This window comes from Cherax quadricarinatus, chromosome 76 (assembly GCF_038502225.1).
Source record: "Cherax quadricarinatus isolate ZL_2023a chromosome 76, ASM3850222v1, whole genome shotgun sequence".
Lineage (NCBI taxonomy): Eukaryota > Metazoa > Arthropoda > Malacostraca > Decapoda > Parastacidae > Cherax > Cherax quadricarinatus.
This window is the reverse complement of record NC_091367.1, coordinates 17,169,507-17,196,419: the sequence shown is the minus strand read 5'-3', so window position 1 is coordinate 17,196,419 and position 26,913 is coordinate 17,169,507.

Sequence of the window (26,913 nt, the reverse complement as noted above, 5' to 3'; positions counted from 1 at the left end):
CCTGGCAAATCTAAGAATAGCGTTTCAACACCTAAGTAAGGAATCGTTCAAGACTCTGTACACCGTGTACGTCTTGCCCATACTGGAGTATGCAGCACCAGTATGCTCCATTGCTTCCCTATCATATGCCTTTTCTAAATCCATAAATGCAATGAAACATCCCTATCTTTACTCAAATACTGTTCACATCCCCTACCCATTCTAAATCCTCCTTGCTGATCTGCAATCCTGCTCTCTGTCATACCTCTAATTCTTTCAATAATAACCCTACCATACACTTTACCTGATATACAATCTCTTTTATCCCCCTTCCAATTATATAAAGGAACTATACACGCTCTCTGCCAATCTGTTCATACATTTATTGAACAAAAATACCAACCACTCCAACACTATACCCCCCCCCCCCTGCTTTTAACATTTCTGTCATGATCCGATCAGTTCCAGCTGCTTTACCTCCTTTCATTCTACTTAATGCCTCACGCACCTCCCTTATACTCGCATATGGACTTCTTCACTCCTAAAAGGTGTTATACCTCCCTCGTCAGTGCATGAAATTGCCTCCCTTTCTTCATCGACATTTAAAAGTTCATCAAAATAATCCTGCCATGTACCCAATACCTGCAGCTCCCGATCTACTCACATACTCTGTTTTTAAATGACACAGTCATTTGTTTTCTGGACTTTCTTGTATTTATGTTGCGCCATATTGGCAAAACTTGTAATTTTGCCGTATAAGACAAGCTAAAATTTGTGTATGCAATAATTTCGCAAAAATCATTCTTAACCTAACGGAAAAAAATATATTTCATTGTGTTTGTTATTAAATTATTGTAAACTTATCTAAAATATAATTAGTTGGATTATTCTAAATTAAATTGAGCTGGTTGTAATAAGGTTAGGTAAGTTTTCTAAGATTCTTTTTGTACAAAATTAATAATTTTTACATTAACATAAATGAAAAGATGTCTTTAAACGTAAGAGAAAATTTAGAAAGGACGACTTAATTTTAAATGAGTTCTTGCTAATTGACCAATTTTCCCTATTCGGCACGACACACACACATACATATATATATATGTATATATATATATATATATATATATATATATATATATATATATATATATATATATATATATATATATATATATATATATATATTGCACAATGAATATTAAATAACACAGGAAGGTTAAATATTAAATAATTTCTGAGATGAAAAGATTATGACTCTTTACTTGATCTGTTTTGTTAGTTAATGGTTGTCAAAGTCACTTGCCGATTGTGTGTACTCATCTAATTGTGGTTGCAGGGGTCGAGACTCGGCTCCTGGCCCCGCCTCTTCACTGATCGCTAACGTGATCGCTGTGCGTGTGTGTGCGCGCGCCCGTTCGTGTATATGTTTACTCTCCTAATGTGCGTGTGCTTGTGTGTGCGTACGTACTCGCTTATTTGTGGTTGCAGGGGTCGATTCACAGCTCCTGGCCCCGGCCCTTCACTGATCGCTGCTTAGTCCTCTCTCTCCCTGCTCCGTGAGCTCGATCATGCCTCGTCTTAAAGCTATGTATGGTTCCTGCCTCCACTACGTCACTTGCCAGACTATTCCACTTCCTGACAACTCTATGGCTGAAAAAAATATTTCTTCATATCTCTTTGATTTATCTGGGTCTTCAACTTCCAATTGTGACCCTTTGTTTCTGTGACCCATCTCTGGAACATCCTGTCTCTGTCCACCTTGCCAATTCCTCGCAATATTTTGTACGTCGTTATCATGTCTCCCCTAACCCTCCTGTCCTTCAGTGTCGTCAGGCCGATTTCCCTTAACCTTTCTTCGTAAGACAATCCCCATAGCTCTGGAACTAGTCTTGTTGCAAACCTTTGCACTTCCTCTAATTTCTTGACGTGCTTGACCAGGTGTGGGTTCCAAACTGGTGCTGCATACTCCAGTATGGGCTTGACATACACGGTGTACAGTGGCCTTTGGGTGTATGTGTGTGTATATATCTGGACTGTATTGCATAATTTGGTGACACGAGAGGAGAACAGTTATCAGCTTAACACTTAGTCTGAACGAAAAGAATACAATTATTTTTTCAATATTCTTGTAAGCACGGGGGAGCGCTAAATCCGTAGGGATTGTCCAGAGACTGTGGGGGAGGGGGAAACTGAAATGTATTCAGACTCAATTCAGGGAACTGGAGCACAGATCCAATTCTCTAGATCGACAGCCCCTCTCCAGCGTCAAGGAACCTCCTTTGAAGGGTTGTCTCCTTAAGGAAGGTTCCTTGACGCTGGTGAGGGGCTCTTGATCTAGGGAAATGGATCTGTGCTCCAGTTCCCTGAATTAAGCCTGAATACCTTCCATCCACTCCCCCCCACAGGCGCTTTTTAATCTTACGGATTTAGCGCTTCCCCATGATTATAATTGAGGTGTTGTGTTTGGTTGTGACTTGACTACCTGACTCCAGTTTCCATCACCTTAACTACCTGACTCCAGTTTCTATCACCTTAACTACCTGACTCCAGTTTCTATCACCTTAACTACCTGACTCCAATTTCCATCACCTTAACCAACTGACTCCAGTTTCTATCACCTTAACCAACTGACTCCAGTTTCCATCACCTTAACCAACTGACTCCAGTTTCTATCACCTTAACCAACTGACTCCAGTTTCCATCACCTTAACCAACTGACTCCAGTTTCCATCACCTTAACCAACTGACTCCATTTTGTATCACCTTAACCAACTGACTCCATTTTGTATCACCTTAACCAACTGACTCCAGTTTCTGTCACCTTAACCAACTGACTCCAGTTTCCATCACCTTAACCAACTGACTCCATTTTGTATCACCTTAACCAACTGACTCCAGTTTGTCACCTTAACCACCTGACTCCAGTTTCCATCACCTTAACCACCTTACCCGTGTTAACCCTGAGCTCAGGAGTAGACCCTTGAAGGAGGCTCCTTGATGCTAGCGAGGAGTTCTTGATCTCAGGAATAGCACCTGTGCTCCAGTTTCTTTAATGGAGTCCAAATGCCTTCAATCCCTCCCCCTCCCCGGGGGGGGCTGTTTTGAGCCCCTGCGGGTTTAGCGCCCCCCCCCCCATAAACGTAATAATTCTCCCCGTCAGAAATAAACTGAAAACAACAATGGCGTCTTTAACTAATTTTAATTCACATAAGTTTATTTCGTGGTTGGCAGTGATAACAGGAGTCAGATAATTTAATATTCAGTGCGCACTATTTCAGAATTTTTAATGGCTTCAAAGAGTAAGTTATAATGTATTATGACTATTATGGCGTCAGTTACCATTTTATTGGTTCTCATTGAGAGTAGGTTATGACGTCATGGCTTTATTATCCAGTCACATTTTAAAGTTATACTTAATGGACCTTTACAAGAAAATACAAAGGGATTGTTTATGGTTCCATAGTACAGTATCAACCATATATAATGAGTGTTGAATTAAATAGTGCTATCTTGTCTTATTGATCCTGTCTTATTGATCCTGTCGTATTGATCCTGTCTTATTGATCCTGTCGTATTGATCCTGTCTTATTGATCCTGACTTATTGATCTTGTCTTACTGATTCTGTCTTGTGCATAAAACACTGCCCAACAATTAACAACTAAGTTTATAGCAGAGTTGGAAAATAAATTTTCCCAAAATATTTACGTAAGTGCATTTTATATATATATATATATATATATATATATATATATATATATATATATATATATATATATATATATATATATATATATATATATATATATGTCGTGCCGAATAGGCAGAACTTGCCATCTTGGCTTAAATAGCAACGCTCATCTTGCCATATAGGGCAAGTCAAAATTTGTGTATGCAATAATTTCGCCAAAATCATTCTGAACCAAACGAAAAAAATATATTTCACTGTGTTTGTTTAGTATTAAATTATTGTAAACAAATTTAAAATATATTTAGTTGGGTTAGGCTAAAATAAATTTTTCTTGTTATAATAAGGTTAGGTAAGTTTTCTAAGTTCCTTTCGGTGCAAAATTATAAATTTTTACATCAACATTAATGAAAAAAATATATTTTTAAACGTATAAGAGAAAATTTTAGAAAGAACTTAATTTTAAATGAGTTCTTGCTAATTGACCAGTTTTACATATTCGGCACGACATTATATATATATATATATATATATATATATATATATATATATATATATATATATATATATATATATATATATATATATATATATATATATATATAGGACAGTAACCGAAGCAGTACCTGAAGCAATATCTGGACCAATACTTAGTTCTGTTTGTAACTGAAGCAGTATCCTAAGCATTTCCTGAAGTATTTCCTGACACAATACCTGTTGCAGCTTATTACAGTGGTAGACCGATGTTCCTTTCTCCGGAGCTTCACACTTTGTATACGTTGATAGAAGAATACTTTGATACAGTGTATTGCGTTTCCTGGCATCCTTGCTAACTACTGCTTGTGGGAGAAGGTAAGGGAGGGGTGGGAGGGATGACACGAGAGGGAAGAGAGAGGGTAGTGGGTGGAAGTGGCAGGGTGAGTGGTTGAAGAGTGGGCAGTGAGGAGATGGTGGTAGGGTGGAGGGAGGTTTGTGGGAGGGATGCGAAAAGAGTAGGAAAAAGGGAAGAAGTGACAGGGTAGAAGATGGAAAAAAGAGAGAGAGAGAGAGAGAGAGAGAGAGAGAGAGAGAGAGAGAGAGAGAGAGAGAGAGAGAGAGAGAGAGAGAGAGAGAGAGAGAGAGAGAGAGAGAGTTACAAAGTAAGAGGTGGGAGCCGTGACAATATGCAGACATTATTGAAGGTGTGGAAGGTCAACACGACCAGCCGTAGGGTCCCTGTGGTCAATATTGCCTCCACTGTGATCTACTGTGGTTAAAGCTGATTGATGGTTCTGTATTTATGCATGTGACTGCAAGATGTGAGTGTGGATAAATGACCATAACATGTGGCTAAGTACATTTGGAACACGAGGTTATTTACACATGTAACTGAAATATGAGGGAATACTTAAATATGAATCATGTATGCAAATATGATGCATTCCTATATGCACTCATGTTTAAGTCACATATCAATATTCCCACATATTCCAGTTACAGTCAGGGTATTTTACCTTTGTGTTATTTATATTTAAACTGCTATTGTGACATAGTTCTCTAACATTTGGATATGTAATTAAATTATCCTGGAACATATGCGTATGTTGACATGTGAGTATGTAGACAAATTGTCCTGCAATATTTAGTTATGTACACACACATATCTCTTCAACACATTATTATGTGAATATCAAAATGGTATACGATACCTACAAGTTGGTAAGTTAGATACATAGGCAACATTTAGGCATCTTTATTCCGAAACGTTTCGCCTACGTTTCAGTCGGGTACAGAAAGTAGGCAGGAACAGTAGAGATATGAAGACGGTGTAGTTAGTCCATCACCCTACATTATTATGTAGACACATAACTCCAAACCTAGACACAGGCATATTTTTCTTGGCTATGTGAGTGTTATTCAATGGACTGTTAAAATCAGACAGGATAAGGATAGCCATCCCTTGTCTTCACAGACTGTCAGAAGGTTTTCGACATTGCTTTGCCAGGTTCTTACAAACAAGAGGTGTCATTTAGAAGAATATCTGAAAGAGAAATAGAGGTTATTTATTAGGCTGAGCAAAAGTATCAAGCAGATACCTCCAAGAATTAAATTTGGGACCCAGAGCTAAGGAGACGAGTCTCGTTTATCTATAGGAAAGACGCGTCAGACAAGATATGGTCAGAGCTTACATGAGTCTCATGCATTGTAACAGCCGACAAGAACTTATTATTTGTAAAGAGGATAAGAAAAAGGTCACACACACATGGATGTTGAACACCTAAATGTCAAGAATGTTAGGAAATGTTTATAGTGTAATAGCTGTAAACACTTGGCATGACCAAGATGATAATGCATTGGAAAAAAAATATTCCCTGAAGTAATGCTCGGTTAGTACACAAAAATACATAGACCCACATGTATACAGTAATGTATCAAGAACTCTGCCCTAGACCTAATAATTCATCAGTAAGTTTTAAAAATATATCACGTGCTTTTGATATGTAATGGACATGGAGTCTGGACACAGGAGTAGTCCCACAGTCATCAAAAATCTTTGTGGCTTTAGTGTTATGTCAGGCGGTGAGGCAAATGTGCAACATCTGGGTATCTTTATTGTAGACGTTCCGCCATCCTGGAGTTTACCTGGAGTTTACCTGGAGAGAGTTCCGGGGGTCAACGCCCCCGCGGCCCGGTCTGTGACCAGGCCTCCTGGTGGATCAGAGCCTGATCAACCAGGCTGTTGCTGCTGGCTGCACGCAAACCAACGTACGAGCCACAGCCCGGCTGATCAGGAACTGACTTTAGGTGCTTGTCCAGTGCCAGCTTGAAGACTGCCAGGGGTCTGTTGGTAATCCCCCTTATGTGTGCTGGGAGGCAGTTGAACAGTCTCGGGCCCCTGACACTTATTGTATGGTCTCTTAACGTGCTAGTGACACCCCTGCTTTTCATTGGAAGGATGGTGCATCGTCTGCCAAGCATCCAGTGACTTTATCAATACAGATTCAATGAATGTAGATGAATTGTTCAGAGAATCGACAAGTTGATAAATTAGACATATGTGCAACATTTGGGTATCTTTAATTAAAGATACCCAAATGTTGCACATGTGTCTAATTTAACAAATTCAAGGACATGAGTGGAAGACAGAAGAACTATAAACAAAAGATGAGGCAATCAGTCTCTCAGCCTTGGAGTTTGTATGAAGAGCGCCGTAGTCTTGATTCTGGAGCACAGGCAAGAAGGCTGGTGCTTATATACTGGCGCCAGGTGGAAAGGGACGTATAGCAGACGAGGGCATAGTCACTGGTAGACGGGATTCCCCAGTGGAAGTAGGTCATACCCAAAGGATTGGTTAGTGGTAGTGGTAGTAGTAGTACACTGAGTTTGAGGAAGCAACAATGGTAAACACATGGATTAACTTCAGTTGCATAATCCAGGAAAATACTGGTTTAGGGCAAGTTGGTCTGCCTCTTGCAATTTCTGAACCATTGCGACATGGTCTTGGTTGCAGTGAAAGACAAATAAAATGCAGATGCAGTGTACGCAGAGTTCGCATAAACCTTCGACAAGTGTCATCATGGTATTAGAGACCGCAAATTGCTTGCAATAGAAGACAAATTTCTAACTTTTTAGCAGATGGGACACAAAGGGTAATAGTGAAGACAGTAAAATTTGAAGATGTCACAGAGAAATTCTCTGTTCCTAATAGCTTTGCATTTGTCTAGAGTACTACTCCAGCAAACTCTCTGCTGCCTATTTGTCAACCATGCCTCTATCTAGTTCAATCTATAGTTCGAAGCTAAGGACCTGTCACCTTTTCACTGTGCTGAACCCTTGCATACAGTTCATATACACACATTTCCTTATCACTGCACAGAAAAGAATCCTTTTGGGTTAGTCTTCGATTCTCTTGCATTTAAGTCATACCACCATTTCATTCTTTGCAGACGATAACAGAATTTGTAAGAGAGTGAGATCCACTGAAATCATTCCCGTTGCAATGTATAATGGATGACTTTTCCAAGCATTAATGATAGCTATTTTTTCTGGTTTAGAGGCCTTCACCAGGCGCTTGTGACACGCTGGAAGGTCTGTCCACGCAATGGATCATTGCCCAGGAAAATCCGGACGATAACAGAATTTGTAAGAGAGTGAGATCCACTGAAATCATTCCCGTTGCAATGTATAATGGATGACTTTTCCAAGCATTAATGATAGCTATTTTTTCTGGTTTAGAGGCCTTAACCAGGCGCTTGCTTGTCCACGCACATTGATGGGAGTTGCTTTCACCACGATGGCTCGCCTTGGCTCTGGTCTGAGTCTACCGTCTCTTTGCATGCTCAGACAGGCATACCTGGAAACCTGGAGAGGGTTTCGGGGATCAACGCCCCCCCGCGGCACTCTCTGAGACCAGGCTTGTGGACACTTTACCATTCTATATTTCTCTTTATTTCATTCACTTTGTCTATTTCTCCTTATTACCATATACGTTTAGTTTTTATACCCAGCCTCACACGCGACATGCCCATTGCTCACTATAGCTAAAAGGAGATAGTTAAAGAGAGCTGAGGGTAAATTCTGAAGTCAAAAGAAAACGAGTCAAACGTTAAAAGGAGATAATTAAAGTTAGGGTGTGTATTTAAATATAAAACAGAGTAGAAGGGGAAGATGGTTTGTAAGGAGTGTGTCTAAATTTAAAATGAAGGGGGAACTAATGTTAAAAATGAGACAAAGTAGATGGAGTGTCTCTAAAGTTATGAGGTGGTAACTAAAATTAAAAGCGAGTAACTTAAAAAAAAAGGTTCCTATGAATAGTGCATAATGTGTTTTTAAAGTTAAAATGAGGTAATTAAAGTTAGTACGAGAATGAAGCTAAAGTTAGTAGAGGGTGAGTGTGAAGTTGTTAGCAGGTGACTCCAAATTAGCAAGCGGTGATTTGAAAATTGGTAGAGGGTGATTTTCGGAATTAGTTAGGCAGGATGAATTTGCAGAGACATAAAGAAACTGACGAATTTTTTAGAGGTAGGTAAGGTTTGTCAGGACACAGGTAAAGTGTTTCCTGACGCTGGTCTTAGATGATGAACCGCCGTTGGAGCTTTTGGTCATCTGATCGAGACCTTTAGCTGGCTTACGGGTTCACCCCTTTAAAAATTATGGTCATAGTTATAATCATTTTATAATTAAATTATTAGAGTTGAGTTATAATTTAGGAGTGGGATTCAGTGGCAGCTTAAAGGATTGTAGAAATGAGTGGAAGGATGATTAATGAGTGGATTAATGAGTAGAAGGATGATTAATGAGTGGAAGGGTGATTAACGAGTGGAAGGGTGATTAACGAGTGGAAGGATGATTAGTGAGTGGAAGGATGATTAGTGAGTGGAAGGATGATTAGTGAGTGGAAGGATGATTAGTGAGTGGGCGATTAATGAGTGGAAGGGTGATTAATGAGTGGAAGGGTGATTAATGAGTGGAAGGGTGATTAATGAGTGGAAGGATGATTAATGAGTGGAAGGGTGATTAATGAGTGGAAGGGTGATTAATGAGTGGAAGGGTGATTAATGAGTGGAAGGATGATTAATGAGTGGAAGGGTGATTAATGAGTGGATTAATGAGTAGAAGGATGATTAATGAGTGGAAGGGTGATTAATGAGTGGAAGGGTGATTAATGAGTGGAAGGATGATTAATGAGTGGAAGGGTGATTAATGAGTGGATTAATGAGTAGAAGGATGATTAATGAGTGGAAGGGTGATTAATGAGTGGAAGGATGATTAATGAGTGGAAGGGTGATTAATGAGTGGAAGGGTGATGAGTGGATTAATGAGTAGAAGGATGATTAATGAGTGGAAGGGTGATTAATGAGTGGAAGGGTGATTAATGAGTGGAAGGGTGATTAATGAGTGGAAGGGTGATTAATGAGTGGAAGGGTGACTAATGAGTGGAAGGATGATTAATGAGTGGAAGGGTGATTAATGAGTGGATTAATGAATAGAAGGATGATTAATGAGTGGAAGGGTGATTAATGAATGGAAGGATGATTAGTGAGTGGAAGGGTGATTAATGAGTGGAAGAATGATTAATGAGTGGAAGGGTGATTAATGAATGGAAGGATGATTAGTGAGTGGAAGGGTGATTAATGAGTGGAAGAATGATTAATGAGTGGAAGGATGATTAATGAGTGGAAGGGTGATTAATGAGTGGATTAATGAGTAGAAGGATGATTAATGAGTGGAAGGATGATTAATGAGTGGAAGGGTGATTAATGAGTGGAAGGGTGATGAGTGGATTAATGAGTAGAAGGATGATTAATGAGTGGAAGGGTGATTAATGAGTGGAAGGGTGATTAATGAGTGGATTAATGAGTAGAAGGATGATTAATGAGTGGAAGGATGATTAATGAGTGGAAGGGTGATTAATGAGTGGAAGGGTGATTAATGAGTGGATTAATGAGTAGAAGGATGATTAATGAGTGGAAGGGTGATTAATGAGTGGAAGGATGATTAGTGAGTGGAAGGGTGATTAATGAGTGGAAGGATGATTAATGAGTGGAAGGATGATTAATGAGTGGAAGGGTGATTAATGAGTGGATTAATGAGTAGAAGGATGATTAATGAGTGGAAGGGTGATTAATGAGTGGAAGGATGATTAATGAGTGGAAGGGTGATTAATGAGTGGATTAATGAGTTGAAGGATGATTAATGAGTGGAAGGGTGATTAATGAGTGGAAGGGTGATTAATGAGTGGAAGGGTGATTAATGAGTGGAAGGGTGATTAATGAGTGGAAGGGTGATTAATGAGTGGAAGGGTGATTAATGAGTGGATTAATGAGTAGAAGGATGATTAATGAGTGGAAGGGTGATTAATGAGTGGAAGGATGATTAGTGAGTGGGTGATTGAGTGGAAGGGTGATTAATAATTGGAAGGGTGATTAATGAGTGGAAGGGTGGTTAATGAGTGGAAGGATGATTAGTGATTGGGTGATTAATGAGTGGAAGGGTGATTAATGTGTAGATTAATGAGTAGAAGGATGATTAATGAGTGGGTGATTAATGAGTGGAAGGGTGATTAATGAGTGGAAGGGTGATTAATGAGTGGAAGGATGATTAGTGAGTGGGCGATTAATGAGTGGAAGGGTGATTAATGAGTGGAAGGGTGATTAATGAGTGGAAGGATGATTAATGAGTGGAAGGATGATTAGTGATTGGGTGATTAATGAGTGGAAGGGTGATTAATGAGTGGAAGGGTGATTAATGAGTGGAAGGATGATTAATGAGTGGAAGGGTGATTAATGAGTGGAAGGTTGATTAATGAGTGGAAGGGTGATTAATGAGTGGAAGGATGATTCAGTGGAAGGGTGATTAATGAGTGGAAAAGTGATTAATGAGTTGAAGGATGATTAATGAGTGGAAGTGTGATTAATGAGTGGATGGGTGATTAATGAGTGGAAGGGTGATTAATGATTGGAAGGGTGATTAATGAGTGGAAGGATGATTAATGAGTGGAAGGATGATTAGTGAGTGGGTGATTGAGTGGAAGGGTGATTAATAATTGGAAGGGTGATTAATGAGTGGAAGGGTGGTTAATGAGTGGAAGGGTGATTAATGATTGGAAGGGTGATTAATGAGTGGAAGGATGATTAATGAGTGGATGATTAATGAGTGGAAGGGTGATTATTGAGTGGAAAAATGATTAATGAGTGGAAGGATGATTAACGAGTGGAAGGATGATTAACGAGTGAAAGGATGATTAACGAGTGGAAGGGTGATTAATGAGTGGAAGGGTGATTAATGAGTGGAAGGGTGATTAATGAGTGGAAGGGTGATTAATGAGTGGAAGGGAGATTAATGAGTAGAGGATGATTAATGACTGGAAGGATGATTAGTGACTGGAAGGATGATTAATGAGTGGGTGATTAATGAATGGGTGATTAGTGAGTGTAAGGGTGATTAATGGCTGGAAGGATGAGTAATGGCTTGAAGGATGATTAATGGCTTGAAGGATGATTAATGACTGGAAGGATGATTAATGACTGGAAAGGTGATTAAAGGGTGGGGTGCAGGTCGCTGGCAGGGTGACTGGTGTGCTGGACGGTGGCAGGGTGACTGGTCCGCTGGACGGTGGCAGGGTGGCTGGTGTGCTGGACGGTGGCAGGGTGGCTGGTGTGCTGAACGGTAACAGGGTGGCTGGGGTGCTGGACGGTGGCAGGGTGGCTGGTGTGCTGGACGGTGGCTTGTGTGCTGGACGGTGGCAGGGTGGCTGGTGTGCTGGACGGTAGCAGGGTGGCTGGTGTGCTGAACGGTAGCAGGGTGGCTGGTGTTCTGGACGGTGGCAGGGTGGCTGGTGTGCTGGACGGTGGCAGGGTGGCTGGTGTGCTGGACGGTGGCAGGGTGGTTGGTGTGCTGGACGGTAGCAGGGTGGCTGGTGTGCTGGACGGTGGCAGGGTGGCTGATGTGCTGGACGGTGGCAGGGTGGCTGGTGTGCTGGACGGTGGCAGGGTGGCTGATGTGCTGGACGGTGGCAGGGTGGCTGGTGTGCTGAACGGTGGCATGGTGGCTTGTGTGCTGGACGGTGGCAGGGTGGCTGGTGTGCTGGACGGTGGCAGGGTGGCTGGTGCGCTGGACGGTGGCAGGGTGACTGGTGTGCTGGACGGTGGCAGGGTGTCTGGTGTGCTGGACGGTCGCAGGGTGGCTGGTGTGCTGGACGGTGGCTGGTGTGCTGGACGGTGGCAGGGTGGCTGGTGTGCTGAACTGTGGCAGGGTGGCTGGTGTGCTGGACGGTGGCAGGGTGGCTGGTGTGCTGGACGGTGGCAGGGTGACTGGTGTGCTGGACGGTGGCAGGGTGGCTGGTGTGCTGGACGGTGGCAGGGTGGCTGGTGTGCTGGACGGTGGCAGGATGGCTGGTGTGCTGGACGGTGGCACGGTGGCTGGTGTGCTGGACGGTGGCAGGGTGGCTGGTGTGCTGGACGGTGGCAGGGTGGCTGGTGTGCTGGACGGTGGCAGGGTGGCTGGTGTGCTGGACTGTGGCAGAGTGGCTGGTGTGCTGGACGGTGGCAGGGTGGCTGGTGCCCTGGACGGTGGCAGGGTGACTGGTGTGCTGGACGGTGGCAAGGTGTCTGGTGTGCTGGACGGTGGCAGGGTGGCTGGTGTGCTGGACGGTGGCAGGGTGACCGGTGTGCTGGACGGTGGCAGGGTGACTGGTGTGCTGGACGGTGGCAGGGTGGCTGGTGTGCTGGACGGTGGCTGGTGTGCTGGACGGTGGCAGGGAGGCTGATGTGCTGGACGGTGGCAGGGTGACTGGTGTGCTGGACGGTGGCAGGGTGGCTGGTGTGCTGGACCGTGGCAGGGTGGCTGGTGTGCTGGACGGTGGCAGGGTGGCTGGTGTGCTGGACGGTGGCACGGTGGCTGGTGTGCTGGACGGTGGCAGGGTGGCTTGTGTGCTGAACGGTGGCAGGGTGGCTGGTGTGCTGGACGGTGGCACGGTGGCTGGTGTGCTGGACGGTGGCAGGGTGGCTTGTGTGCTGAACGGTGGCAGGGTGGCTGGTTGGGAAGGGTGTCAATAAAGGCTAAGGAAGGGTAAGAAAGAGAGGAACAAGTTTGAAAGAGATTGAATTTACCAAAGAAGCAGTAATATTATGATGATGATGATGATAATAATAATAATAATAATAATAATAATAATAATAATAATAATATAATGTATCCGGGTGAATTGGCAAAGGAGCGAGTTTGACCTGAGTAAGAAAATTGTGGAGTGAAATGTAGAAATGAAAATAGGAGGTATCCAGTCACTTCCGTTCCAGAGAATGGAATGAAAGTGATGGTTAGATATAGGACAAAGCCGTGTGTGTGTGTGTGTGTGTGTGTGTGTGTGTGTGTGTGTGTGTGTGTGTGTGTGTGTGTGTGTGTGTGTGTGTTTTGGGAAAGCAACAATGTGTTTATATTTTGCTGGTTACTTTTCACATCTAATGGAGGGGCAGGTATATATGACAGATCATGGTGGGTGGGTCGTGGAGAGTAGGTAGTGATTATTGTTGTAGTGGTGGTAGACAGTGGAGTCGGGAGGGAGGGGTCGGCAGTGGTAGTTATGGTGGTGGTGGAGGTAGTGGTGATAGTAGGGGATAATGAAAGTGGTGGTGCTGTGGGAGGTGATTTTTGTAGCGGCGATGGCAGTGACAATTTTGGAGGTGGTGGGTATAGTGGTAGTTGTTGTAGTAACTGATGACGGTAGTAGTTGTGTGGGGGCTGGTGGAAGAGGACGAATCGTTGGTGGGACTCGGCTGATTGTGGGAGGACCGTGGGCGGTGAAGAGGTTGTGGGGGGATGATAACCAGAGAGGCTGATAGAGAGAAAAAAAAATGAAGGTAATAAAAACAGAATAAATGAAATAGAGACAAAAAGTAGAGGCGTGCCCATTAGTAACAAGCCGGCTGACACACACACTCACCAAGGCAAGTTATAGCAGAGAAAACGACCCCTGGATTTACCCAGATTGGTAGACATAGTGTAGAGAGACGTTCCAGCAAACCACCAGCTCTAACTGGGGTTCCAACCTTTCAAAGAGAGCGAGCCATAGCGCATTACAACTCCCTTCGTAAGGAAGTGGCTCGGTAGGTGGAACATAAGGTGCCCAGGTGGCCTGGTGGCTAAAGCTCCCGCTTCACACACGGAGGGCCCGGGTTCGATTCCCGGCGGGTGGAAACATTTCGACACGTTTCCTTACACCTGTTGTCCTGTTTACCTAGCAGCAAATAGGTACCTGGGTGTTAGTCGACTGGTGTGGGTCGCATCCTGGGGGACAAGATTAATTAAGGACCCCAATGGAAATAAGTTAGACAGTCCTCGATGACGCACTGACTTTCTTGGGTTATCCTGGGTGGCTAACCCTCCGGGGTTAAAAATCCGAACGAAATCTCTCTCTCTCATACCCCTCTTAAGATGAAATTTCTTGAGTTAGTCAACTAAGTTCTTGAGCAGACGAGCTGTGGTACGTATACTGAGCTGCATTCGGCATACACCAGCAGCCTGGTAGATGAAGTCATCAACCAGAAAGCCTAGTCTTGAAGGCCACGGGGGCGGTGACCAGTGGGATCGTCTTCTGGTAATTTTCAGTCCTCTTGCTGAAGCACGTCATGGCTCCTTAAGAGACAACTTTGCCTTTCAGTATGTAAATACTGAGATGCATTTACTCCTATGGTCAATGGCTCTTTTCTTCTCATATTGCCCTTCATTACTTTCTTCTGTCTAATGAGTAAAATCTTCTCTCCCTACCACAATCTTTACTTTTTTCTCTTTCCTAGTATATCTTGCTTCCCTTACCAATTTAGTCTCTATTATCTCCTCCCTAGTGTGTTCCAGCCTCTCTCCTTTGGTCATCCTTCCTATTCTCTCCTGCCTAGTGTGTTCCAGCATCCCTCTCCAAAAAATCTGCTCCATTGACTCCTTAGTGCGTCCCAGCGTCCATTTACATCCACAACCTCCCTTATTGTCTGCCAGAATCAGACTGGAATACCGCCACCTGTGGCTGATGAATGCAATTACTGGAGGTTAACTTCCCAACACCAGTTATGCCGTATGTAAGACATAGTTGAATGTCTAGTTGTTAGTGACTTCAAGACTGCTGGAATTGTTGTACTTGAAACTGTGTAAATACATGAACTCTAGCGTGTCCGAGGATACTGTGTTAAACCAGGAATTAAGCAGCACAAGTTAGCAGCCCAATGATGTCTCAGGTGAATGTGAATGTATACTGTGCACCTACACACACACACACAAATTATTTATATATATATATATATATATATATATATATATATATATATATATATATATATATATATATATATATATATATATATGTTGTGCCGAATATGTAAAACTGGTCAATTAGCAAGAACTCATTTAAAATTAAGTCCTTTCTGAAATTTTCTCTTATACGTTTAAAGATATATTTTTTTTCATTAATGTTAATGTAAAATTTTTTAATTTTGCACCAAAAGAATCTTTGAAAACTTACCTAACCTTATTATAACAAGCGCAATTTATTTTAGCCTAACCCAACTAAATATATATTAGATTTGTTTACAATAATTTAATACTAAACAAACTCAGTGAAACATTTTTTTCGTTACGTTCAGAATGATTTTGGCGAAATTATTGCATACACAAATTTTCACTTGTCCTATATGGCAAGATGAGCGTTGCTATTTAAGCCAAGATCGCAAGTTCTGCCTATTCGGCACGACATTATATATATATATATATATATATATATATATATATATATATATATATATATATATATATATATATATATATATATATATATATATATATATAATCACACTGGCCGATTCCCACCAAGGCAGGGTGGCCCGAAAAAGAAAAACTTTCACAATCATTCACTCCATCACTGTCTTGCCAGAAGGGTGCTTTACACTACAGTTTTTAAACTGCAACATTAACACCCCTCCTTCAGAGTGCAGGCACTGTACTTCCAATCTCCAGGACTCAAGTCCGGCCTGCCGGTTTCCCTGAACCCCTTCATAAATGTTACTTTGCTCACACTCCAACAGCACGTCAAGTATTAAAAACTATTTGTCTCCATTCACTCCTTTCAAACACGCTCACGCATGCCTGCTGGAAGTCCAAGCCCCTCGCACACAAAACCTCCTTTACCCCTGTTGCGAATAAGAAATTTTTTTAAAGAACTTCAGAAACTGGCCTGTTACCATTTATTTCTTATGCAACAAGATTTTTGGATCCGAGTTATTTTTTAGAGTCTAGGGGAAATAATTTCAACTGGGAAACTCCATAGAATAATATTCAAATTTATTAAAGTATTTAAATACAATACTTTATCTTCTCTTTGTAGTTAATGTAACTTAATACTTTGTACAATAAATTTACCATATACATTTAGTTCAAAATCATGGAAATGTCACATTAATAAGGAAGTTTAATTATTCTTCCTGTAATTCAGTCTTCAATAACATTTACGTCTTTGTCTTAACAAGACTGTAAACTCAAAATACAAAAGGTACAAGATTTAACAAGACCTTTGAATCTGGCCGTAAAGTATCTCTATGGAGTACTGAACTGACCAAGAATATAAATATCAATTAGGAACAAAGTGAGTCAGCTCTTGAGTCCAATTCTCAAAACCAATATACGATCAGTTATCAGGGCTAGAGCAGGGAGCAGACTGACTACTTGCCAGTCTGTTGACGCGTCGTCAGGTTGGATCACCTGACCCAACGTCAGTCAGCCGGATATAAACAATTGAACAATTCACCGGAAGGAAGAAATCCTACCTAACAATAATACTAAAATAATAGTGATAATACTAAAATAATAGTGATAATAACAAAATAGTGATAACGATAATACCATGGTATTTTTCATATATTAACAGATAATAATATAACGCCGAAAGTCTCTATTTTAGCTATAAACGGGGACTTTCACGCTATAATATTAAGTGATGAACATATTCTCTTACAACAGTTAAATAACACAGGATGACCAATTTCGAAGATATAACAACCCCCTCCCTCCAACCTTTCCTAGGCCGATTCCTACCCCGCCTTCCTTCCACTACAGACTGATACACACTTGAAGTCATTCTGTTTCGCTCCATTCTCTCTACATGTCCAAACCACCTCAACAACCCTTCCTCAGCCCTCTAGACAACAGTTTTGGTAATCCCGCACCTCCTCCTAACTTCCAAACTACGAATTCTCTGCATTATATTCACACTACACATTGTCCTCAGACATGACATCTCCACTGCCTCCAGCCTTCTCCTCGCTGCAACATTCATCACCCATTCTTCACACCCATATAAGAGCATTGGTAAAACTATACTCTCATACATTCCCCTCTTTGCCTCCAAGGACAAAGTTCTTTGTCTCCACAGACTCCTAAGTGCACCACTCACCCTTTTCCCCTCATCAATTCTATGATTCACCTCATCTTTCATAGACCCATCCGCTGACACGTCCACTCCAAAATTTCTGAATACATTCACCTCCTCCATACCCTCTCCCTCCAATCTGATATCCAATCTTTCATCACCTAATCTTTTTGTTATCCTCATAACCTTACTCTTTCCTGTGTTCACTTTTAATTTTCTTCTTTTGCATACCCTACCAAATTCATCCACCAATCTCTGCAACTTCTCTTCAGAATCTCCCAAGAGCACAGTGTCATCAGCAAAGAGCAACTGTGACAACTCCCACTTTATGTGTGATTCTTTATCTTTTAACTTCACGCCTCTTGCCAAGACCCTCGCATTTACTTCTCTTACAACCCCATCTATAAATATATTAAACAACCACGGTGACATCACACATCCTTGTCTAGGGCCTACTTTTACTGGGAAATAATTTCCCTCTTTCCCACATACTCTAACTTGAGCCTTACTATCCTCGTAAAAACTCTTCACTGCTTTCAGTAACCTCCTACACCGTACACCTGCAACATCTACCACATTGCCCCCCTATCCACCCTGTCATACGCCTTTTCCAAATCCATAAATGCCACAAAGTCTTCTTTAGCCTTATCCAAATACTGTTCACTTATGTGTTTCACTGTAAACACCTGGTCCATACACCCCTACCTTTCCTAAAGCCTCCTTGTTCATCTGCTATCCTATTCTCCGTCTTACTCTTAATTCTCTCAATAATAACTCTACCATACACTTTGCCAGGTACACTCAACAAACTTATCCCTCTATAATTTTTGCACTCTTTTGTCCCCTTTGCCTTTATACACAGGAACTATGCACGCTCTCTGCCAATCCCTAGGTACCTTACCCTCTTCCATACATTTATTAAATAATTGCACCAACCACTCCAAAACTATATCCCCACCTGCTTTTAACATTTCTATCTTTATCCCATCAATCCCGGCTGCCTTACCCCCTTTCATTTTACCTACTGTCTCACGAACTTCCCCCACACTCACAACTGGCTCTTCCTCACTCCTACCAGATGTTATTCCTCCTTGCCCTATACACGAAATCACAGCTTCCCTGTCTACATCAACATTTAACAATTCCTCAAAATATTCCCTCCATCTTCCCAATACCTCTAACTCTCCATTTAATAACTCTCCTCCCCTATTTTTAACTGACAAATCCATTTTTTCTCTAGGCTTCCTTAACTTGTTAATCTCACTCCAAAACTTTTCTTATTTTCAACAAAATTTGTTGATAACATCTCACCCACTCTCTCATTTGTTCTCTTCTTACATTGCTTTACCACTCTTTTAACCTCTCTCTTTTTCTCCATATACTCTTCCTTCCTTGTATCACTTCTACTTTGCAAAAACTTCTCATTTGCTAACTTTTTCTCCCTTACTCCTCTCTTTACATCATCATTCCACCAATCGCTACTCTTCCCTCCCGCACCCACCTTCCTGTAACCACAAACTTCTGCTAAACACTCTAACACTACATTTTTAAACCTACCCCATACCTCTTCGACCCCATTGCCTATGCTCTCATTAGCCCATCTATCCTCCAATAACTGTATCTTACCCTAACTGCCTCCTCTTTTAGTTTATAAACCTTCACCTCTCTCTTCCCTGATACTTCTATTCTCATTGTATCCCATCTACCTTTTACTTTCAGTGTAGCTACAACTAAAAAGTGATCTGATATATCTGTGGCCCCTCTGTAAACATGTACATCCTGAAGTCTACTCAGCAGTCTTTTATCTACCAATACATAATCCAACAAACTACTGTCATTTCGCCCTACATCATATCTTGTATACTTATTTATCCTCTTTTTCTCAAAATATGTATTACCTATAACTAAACCCCTTTCTATACAAAGTTCAATCAAAGGGCTCCCATTATCATTTACACCTGGCACCCCAAACTTACCTGCCACACCCTCTCTAAAAGCTTCTCCTACTTTAGCATTCAGGTCCCCTACCACAATTACTCTCTCACTTGGTTCAAAGGCCCCTATACATTCACTTAACATCTCCAAAATCTCTCTCTCTCCTCTACATTCCTCTCTTCTCCAGGTGCATACACGCTTATTATGACCCACTTTTCGCATCGAACCTTTACTTTAATCCACATTATTCTTGCATTTACACATTCATATTCTCTTTTCTCCTTCCATAACTGATCCTTCAACATTACTGCTACCCCTTCCTTTGCTCTAACTCTCTCAGAGATACTCCAGATTTAATCCCATTTATTTCCCCCCACCGAAATTCCCCTACCCCCTTCAGCTTTGTTTCGCTTAGGGCCAGGACATCCAACTTCTTTTCATTCATAACATCAGCAATCATCTGTTTCTTGTCATCTGCACTACATCCACGCACATTCAAGCATCCCAGTTTTATGAAGTTTTTCTTCTTCTCTTTTTTAGTAAATGTCTACAGCAGAAGGGGTTACTAGCCCATTGCTCCCGGCATTTTAGCCGCCTCATACGACACACATGGCTTACGGAGGAAAGATTCTTTTCCACTTCCCCATGGACAATAGAAGAAATAAAGAAGAACAAGAGCTATTTAGAAAAAGGAGAAAAACCTAGATGTATGTATATATATATATATATATATATATATATATATATATATATATATATATATATATATATATATATATATATATATATATATATATATGTGCGTGTCTGTGAAGTGTGACCAAAGTGTAAGTAGGAGTAGCAAGATATCCCTGTTATCTAGCGTGTTTATGAGACAGAAAAAGAAACCAGCATTCCTACCATCATGCAAAACAGTTACAGGTTTCTGTTTCACAGTCATCTGGCAGGACGGTAGTACTTCCCTGGGTGGTTGCTGTTTACCAACCTACTACTAAATATATATATTAAATTACTGCCGAATTGGTTAAACTTTGCGGTTTCGTCTTAAATAGCAACGCTCTTGTTGCCGAATAGGGCAAGCGAAGAACTGTAGGCAATAATTTCGCAAATAACATTTTGAACCTAACGAAAAAAAACATATTCCATTGTGCTTGCTTATTATCAAGTTAATGTAAACTTACCTAAAATATATTTAGTTGGATTAGACTAAATTAAAATGCGCTTCTTATGATAAGGTTAGATATGTTTTTTAAGGTTCTTTAGGCATAAAATTATTACTTTTTACATTAACATAAATGAAAAAAATATCTTTAAACATATAAGATAAAATTGTAGAAAGGACTTAATTTTAAGTGAGTTCTTGTTAATTGACCATTTTTACCTATTCGGCACGACATATAATCATTAATGAAACAGCGGCTGGCCGAGCCTCGATCCTGCGCCACCATGTCCAGCCCCGTGAGCAATCCTGCGAACAACAAGAGCCTAGCGAACTAGACTTGCTTCATGTTGCAGGGACATACGTGGTTATGGTAAGCTCAGAGCAAATTTATCTACTCTCGTTTGAATACCAGCCTCCACGAGCAGTCTGTATATTAATGAAATCATGAAACATGGTGGCGCAGGATCGAGGCTCGGCCAGCCGCAGTTTCATTAATGATTATATGTCGTGCCGAATAGGTAAAATTGGTCAATTAGCAAGAACTCACTTAAAATTAAGTCCTTTCTACAATTTTATCTTATATGTTTAAAGATATTTTTTTCATTTATGTTAATGTCAACATTAATAATTTTGAACCAAAAGAACCTTAAAAACTTATCTAATCTTATTATAACAAGCGCAATTTAGTTTAGCCTAATCCACCTAAATATATTTCAGATAAGTTTACAATAATTTAATAAGCAAACAATTTTTTTGTGAAATTATTGCATGCACAATTTTTCGCTTGCATTATTCGGGAAGAAGAGCATTGCTATTTAAGCCAAAATCGCAAGATTTACCTATTGCGGCTAGGCAGGATTCGATCCTGCGTCACCATGCCGAGCTCTGTGAGAACAGGACAATGTACGCATCCCTCTATCCACTGGATCAACAATTTTCAAACATACATACATATACGTACTCAGAGGCGACTTTGTTGGGTACACCTATACACCAGTAGTTAATACATATATCTAATCGCCCAATCACGCTGCAGCATCTTAATGCCTAAAAGCATGTTGTTATGCAGGCTGAACATCAGAATGGGGAAGAATTGCAATCTAAGTGACTTTTGAATGTGGAATCAATGTTGGTATCAGACGGGATGATCTGAGTATCTCAGAATCTGCTGATCTCTACTGTCACCATTGGAAAAACCCACTAGTGGAAGTAGATCATGCCTACCTGTTAAACAATCTTTGAAGAATTCCCTTCATCAAGTTCCCAAGATGTTGCTGCAGAGAATTATTTTAAGACATGACCTATTTCCACTAGTGGCTCCGCCTACCACTGCTTCACTTCATTAGTCTTCAATATATAAGCCCCTTCTCCGCGCATATATTGTACTTTTATTAAGACTGAACACATGGATTCCAGGCTGAGAGACTGATTGCTTCAAACTCCTCAACTTCCACCGTTCTTCTCCGTAATGGACTGAAGAAGCCACTGGTTAGCGAAACGTTTCCAGAATGGAGATGCCCAAATGTAGCACAAGTGTGTCACTTATCTTGTCGATTTTCTAAATCATTTATACAAACTGTCATGTAAAATATTACGTACTTCCGAGTCATTCCTTTGTACTCACGTACTCTTCTTTTCATGTGCCCTTAATTTCTCTACACGTCACATTTACTCACTTTCATAAAGTATTACTGATAATAACTCATAAAACACTCACGTAGCTACAGTTACTCATGAATTGCATATTTATTTCGTTATATTTGCTCAGAACTGCTTACAAGGCATGACATTGGCTGTGAGGCATAGAGAGAAGCCGGGCACATTCTTCCCTTGCTCCCTCCTGTCAAGCAGACACAAACTGAGCTCATATGCCAGCCTGTCTTCCCATCCCCATCCCTATGGAAGACATTGCCCTCTCATGGACAAATTTCAGCGGACGTTCTTGCTCCTAGCCAGAATCACGCACCTCATGAAGAACTTCAAAACTGGCAAACACAGAGGTTGATCTGAGTCAGTCAGAGAGTTTGCTTTATATGTGAGTCAAACTGAACTAGTCATAGAGAATTGTTATGGTCAGTTTAAGAGTCAGGGAGATTCCGGCAGTCAGTGAATTTGGTTTATGGCCCAGAAGTTTATGACTTAGAGACCTTTGTTTATAAGTCAGAGGACTTCCTTGTTGAGTCGATTAGTAGAGCCTGACTTACGAGTCAGAGATAATGGTGTGAAAGCCATTCAAAGCAGTTTAGAGAAAATGAGCAAACGTAGCTGTACAACCGGTTAATAAATCTCCTCGTAGGTCTTGATTTGCTGATTCTTTAAAAAGATTGTATATTTTGCCACTGTGAGGAACAAATGTTCATGGGTCACTAAGCTGCAGCATTACCAGTGCAGGGAACAGCAACAGCAGTAACAGCAGCAACAGCAGCAGTAGCTAAGGGGGAAGCAGAAACATCTACCACTGCTTTGTAAATGATCGAAGTCTGACCAAAACGTCGTCGTAAGCCTCTGTCTCATATAAGCGGGATATTTGTGTGTATCATCATCAGCAGCAGCAGCACCAACAACCGTGGGAAACAAAAGCAGTAACACAAATAGCAACTACAGTAACAGCAACATTAACAGCAAACTTAACAGAAGGAAAAACATCAGAAGTAGTCAATATTAACAGCTGAAAGTAGAGACAGTGACAGCAACCAACACATAGCAGCACTTGTAGAACCACTATCACTATCACCAATATCAACAGAACCTCACCACTATCACCGGTACCATTAGTATCAGCAGAACCATCACTATTACCACTGCTATCACCAAGATCAGCAGAACCACCACTATAATCACCAGTACCGGCAGAACCATCATTATGATCACCAGTAGCACCAGTATCAGCAGAACCACTAAGATCAACCCACCAGCAACATAAGCGGAACGACAACCGCCACCAGTATCACCACCACCATCACCACCACCATCACCACCACCATCACCACCACCATCACCACCACCATCACCACCACCATCACCACCACCATCACCACCACCATCACCACCACCATCACCACCACCATCACCACCACCATAACCAGCACTGCTGTTATTGTAGGAGGACTAGAAGGAACAGGAGGATCAGAAGCAACAACAGGAGGAACAAGAGGAGGAGGAAGAAAAAGAGAAGGAGGTGCAAGAGGAGGAAGAGGAGGCGGAGAAGAAGGAAAAAGAGGGGGAAGTGAGCACTGCATATTTCATGAATAATGTGAAAGTCTCGCCAGACTCTGGTTTTAGCTACAAGATACTAAGTGGACTTAGGACCCAGGAGTTCTGTAGGCTTTCTTTTGCCTCGTAGCTTGTAGCCTGTCTCAAGCTTTACACTTACTGCTGCTGCTGGTACTGTTACTGCTGCTGCTGGTACTGTTACTGCTACTGCTGGTACCGTTACTGCTGCTGCTGGTACCGTTACTGCTGCTGCTGGTACCGTTACTGCTGCTGCTGGTACCGTTACTGCTGCTGCTGGTACCGTTACTGCTGCTGCTGGTACCGTTACTGCTGCTGCTGGTACCGTTACTGCTGCTGTTGGTACCGTTACTGCTGCTGCTGGTACCGTTACTGCTGCTGCTGGTACCGTTACTGCTGCTGCTGGTACTATTACTGCTGCTGCTGATACTGTTACTGCTGCTGCTGATACTGTTACTGCTGCTGATGATAGTTACTGCTGCTGCTGGTACTGTTACTGCTGCTGCTGGTACTATTACTGCTGGTACTATTACTGCTGGTACTATTACTGCTGGTACTATTACTGCTGCTGCTGCTGCTGCTGGTACTGTTACTGCTGCTGCTGATGCTGTTACTGCTGCTGCTGGTACTATTACTGCTGGTACTATTACTGCTGCTGCTGCTGATGCTGTTACTGCTGCTGCTGGAACTGTTACTGCTGCTGCTGGTACTGTTACTGCTGCTGCTGGTACTGTTACTGCTGCTGCTGGTACTGTTACTGCTGCTGCTGATATTGTTACTGCTGCTGCTGGTACTGTTACTGCTGCTGCTGGAACTGTTACTGCTGCTGGTACTATTACTGCTGCTGCTGGTACTGTTACTATAGCTGCTGCTACTGTCACTGTAGCTGCTTCTGATACTGTTACTGCTTCTGCTGGTACTGTTGCTGCTGTTACTGCTGCTGCTGATACTGCTACTGCTGCTGCTGGTACTGTTTGCTGCTGCTGATACTGTTACTGCTGCTGCTGGTACTGTTTGCTGCTGCTGATACTGTTACTGCTGTTGCTGCTACTGTTACTACTACTGCTGGTTGTACTGTTACTGCTGCTTCGGGCACTGTTACTACTTGTAACAGTATCCGTAACACCACCACCACCAGTAACACCACCACCACCAGTAACACCATCACCACCAGTAACAACACCACTACCAGTAACAACACCACCACCAGTAACAACACCACCACCAGTAACAACACCACCACCAGTAACAACACCACCACCAGTAACAACACCACCACCAGTAACAACACCACCATCAGTAACAACACCACCACTAGTAACAACACCACCACTAGTAACAACACCACCACTAGTAACAACACCACCGCTAGTAACAACAACACCACCAGTAACAGTAACAACACCAGTAACAACACCAGTAACAACACCAGTAACAACACCAGTAACAACAACACCGGTAACAACGCCGCCATCAGTAACTACTCCACCGCCACCACCAGTAAGGACACCGCCACTAGTAGCATCACTATCACTACCAGTAACAACACCACCATCACCACCAGTAACACCACCACCACCACCACCAGTAACAACACCATCACCACCACTTGTAACAACACCAGTAACAACACCATCACCACCACTTGTAACAACACCAGTAACAACACCATCACCACCACTTGTAACAACACCAGTAACAACACCATCACCACCACTTGTAACAACACCATCACCACCACCTGTAACAACACCAGTAACAACACCATCACCACCTGTAACAACACCAGTAACACCACCACCACCTGTAACAACACCACCAGTAACACCACCACCACATGTAACAACACCACCAGTAACACCACCACCACCTGTAACAACACCACCAGTAACACCACCACCACCTGTAACAACAACACCAGTAACACCACCACCACCTTTAACAACACCACCAGTAACACCTTCACCACCTGTAACAACACCACCAGTAACACCACCACCACCACCTATAACAACATCACCAGTAACACCACCACCACCTGTAACAACACCACCAGTAACAACACCACCACCACTACCAAAACCAGTAACCACACCACCACCACTGCCACTACCAGTAACAGCACCACCACCACCACCACTGCCACTACCAGTAACAGCACCACCACCACCACCACTGCCACCACCAGTAACAACACCACCAGTAACAACACCACCACCACTGCCACCACCAGTAACAACACCACCACCACTGCCACCACCAGTAACAACACCACCACCACTGCCACCACCAGTAACAACACCACCACCACTTCCACCACCAGTAACACCACCACGAACACCACCACCACGAACACCACCACCATCTGTAACAACGCCTCCACCAGTAGCAGCACGTCCACCACCACCAGTAACAACACCACCAGTAACAGTACCACCACGACCATCAACGACAGCAGCAGCACCATCAGTAACAGCAGTACCACCATCACCATCATCATTAACAGCAGATCACCATCAGTAACAGGAGCAGCAGCCTCACCACCAGCACCACTACCAAACGGGACGCAGCAAGAGAGAACGAGAATATACCTGCTGACATATATCTCGTCTACATTCCGACAAGCATAACAGCAACTAGTGGAGAAAAAGCACCTTTGTTTACACACATGACTGACTATGACACACCAGTAGTAGTTTGGCGTAAATGGGAACATACACCACGTTATGAATATTGTGTTCCTAGGCTAAGAAACACAGCCTAAAAATATTCAGAACCTAGTAAATATGTCTATATACCTATTTGTTTTCGGTATTTGTGTACCGTTCAACCCCTAACAAGGTTAACTGTCTTGGAGAGTTCCAGCACTGTACCACTGGCCATATTATAGGGAAAATCTTTAATATGGTTAACAAATAATACAAGAATAATGGCAACAAACCGTTCAGGATCTAGAAAGCATTTATACCATATAACAGTCAAATGTACGTTTTATAGTACTCTTGTGTACGTCCTGTAGTACTACAGTGTAC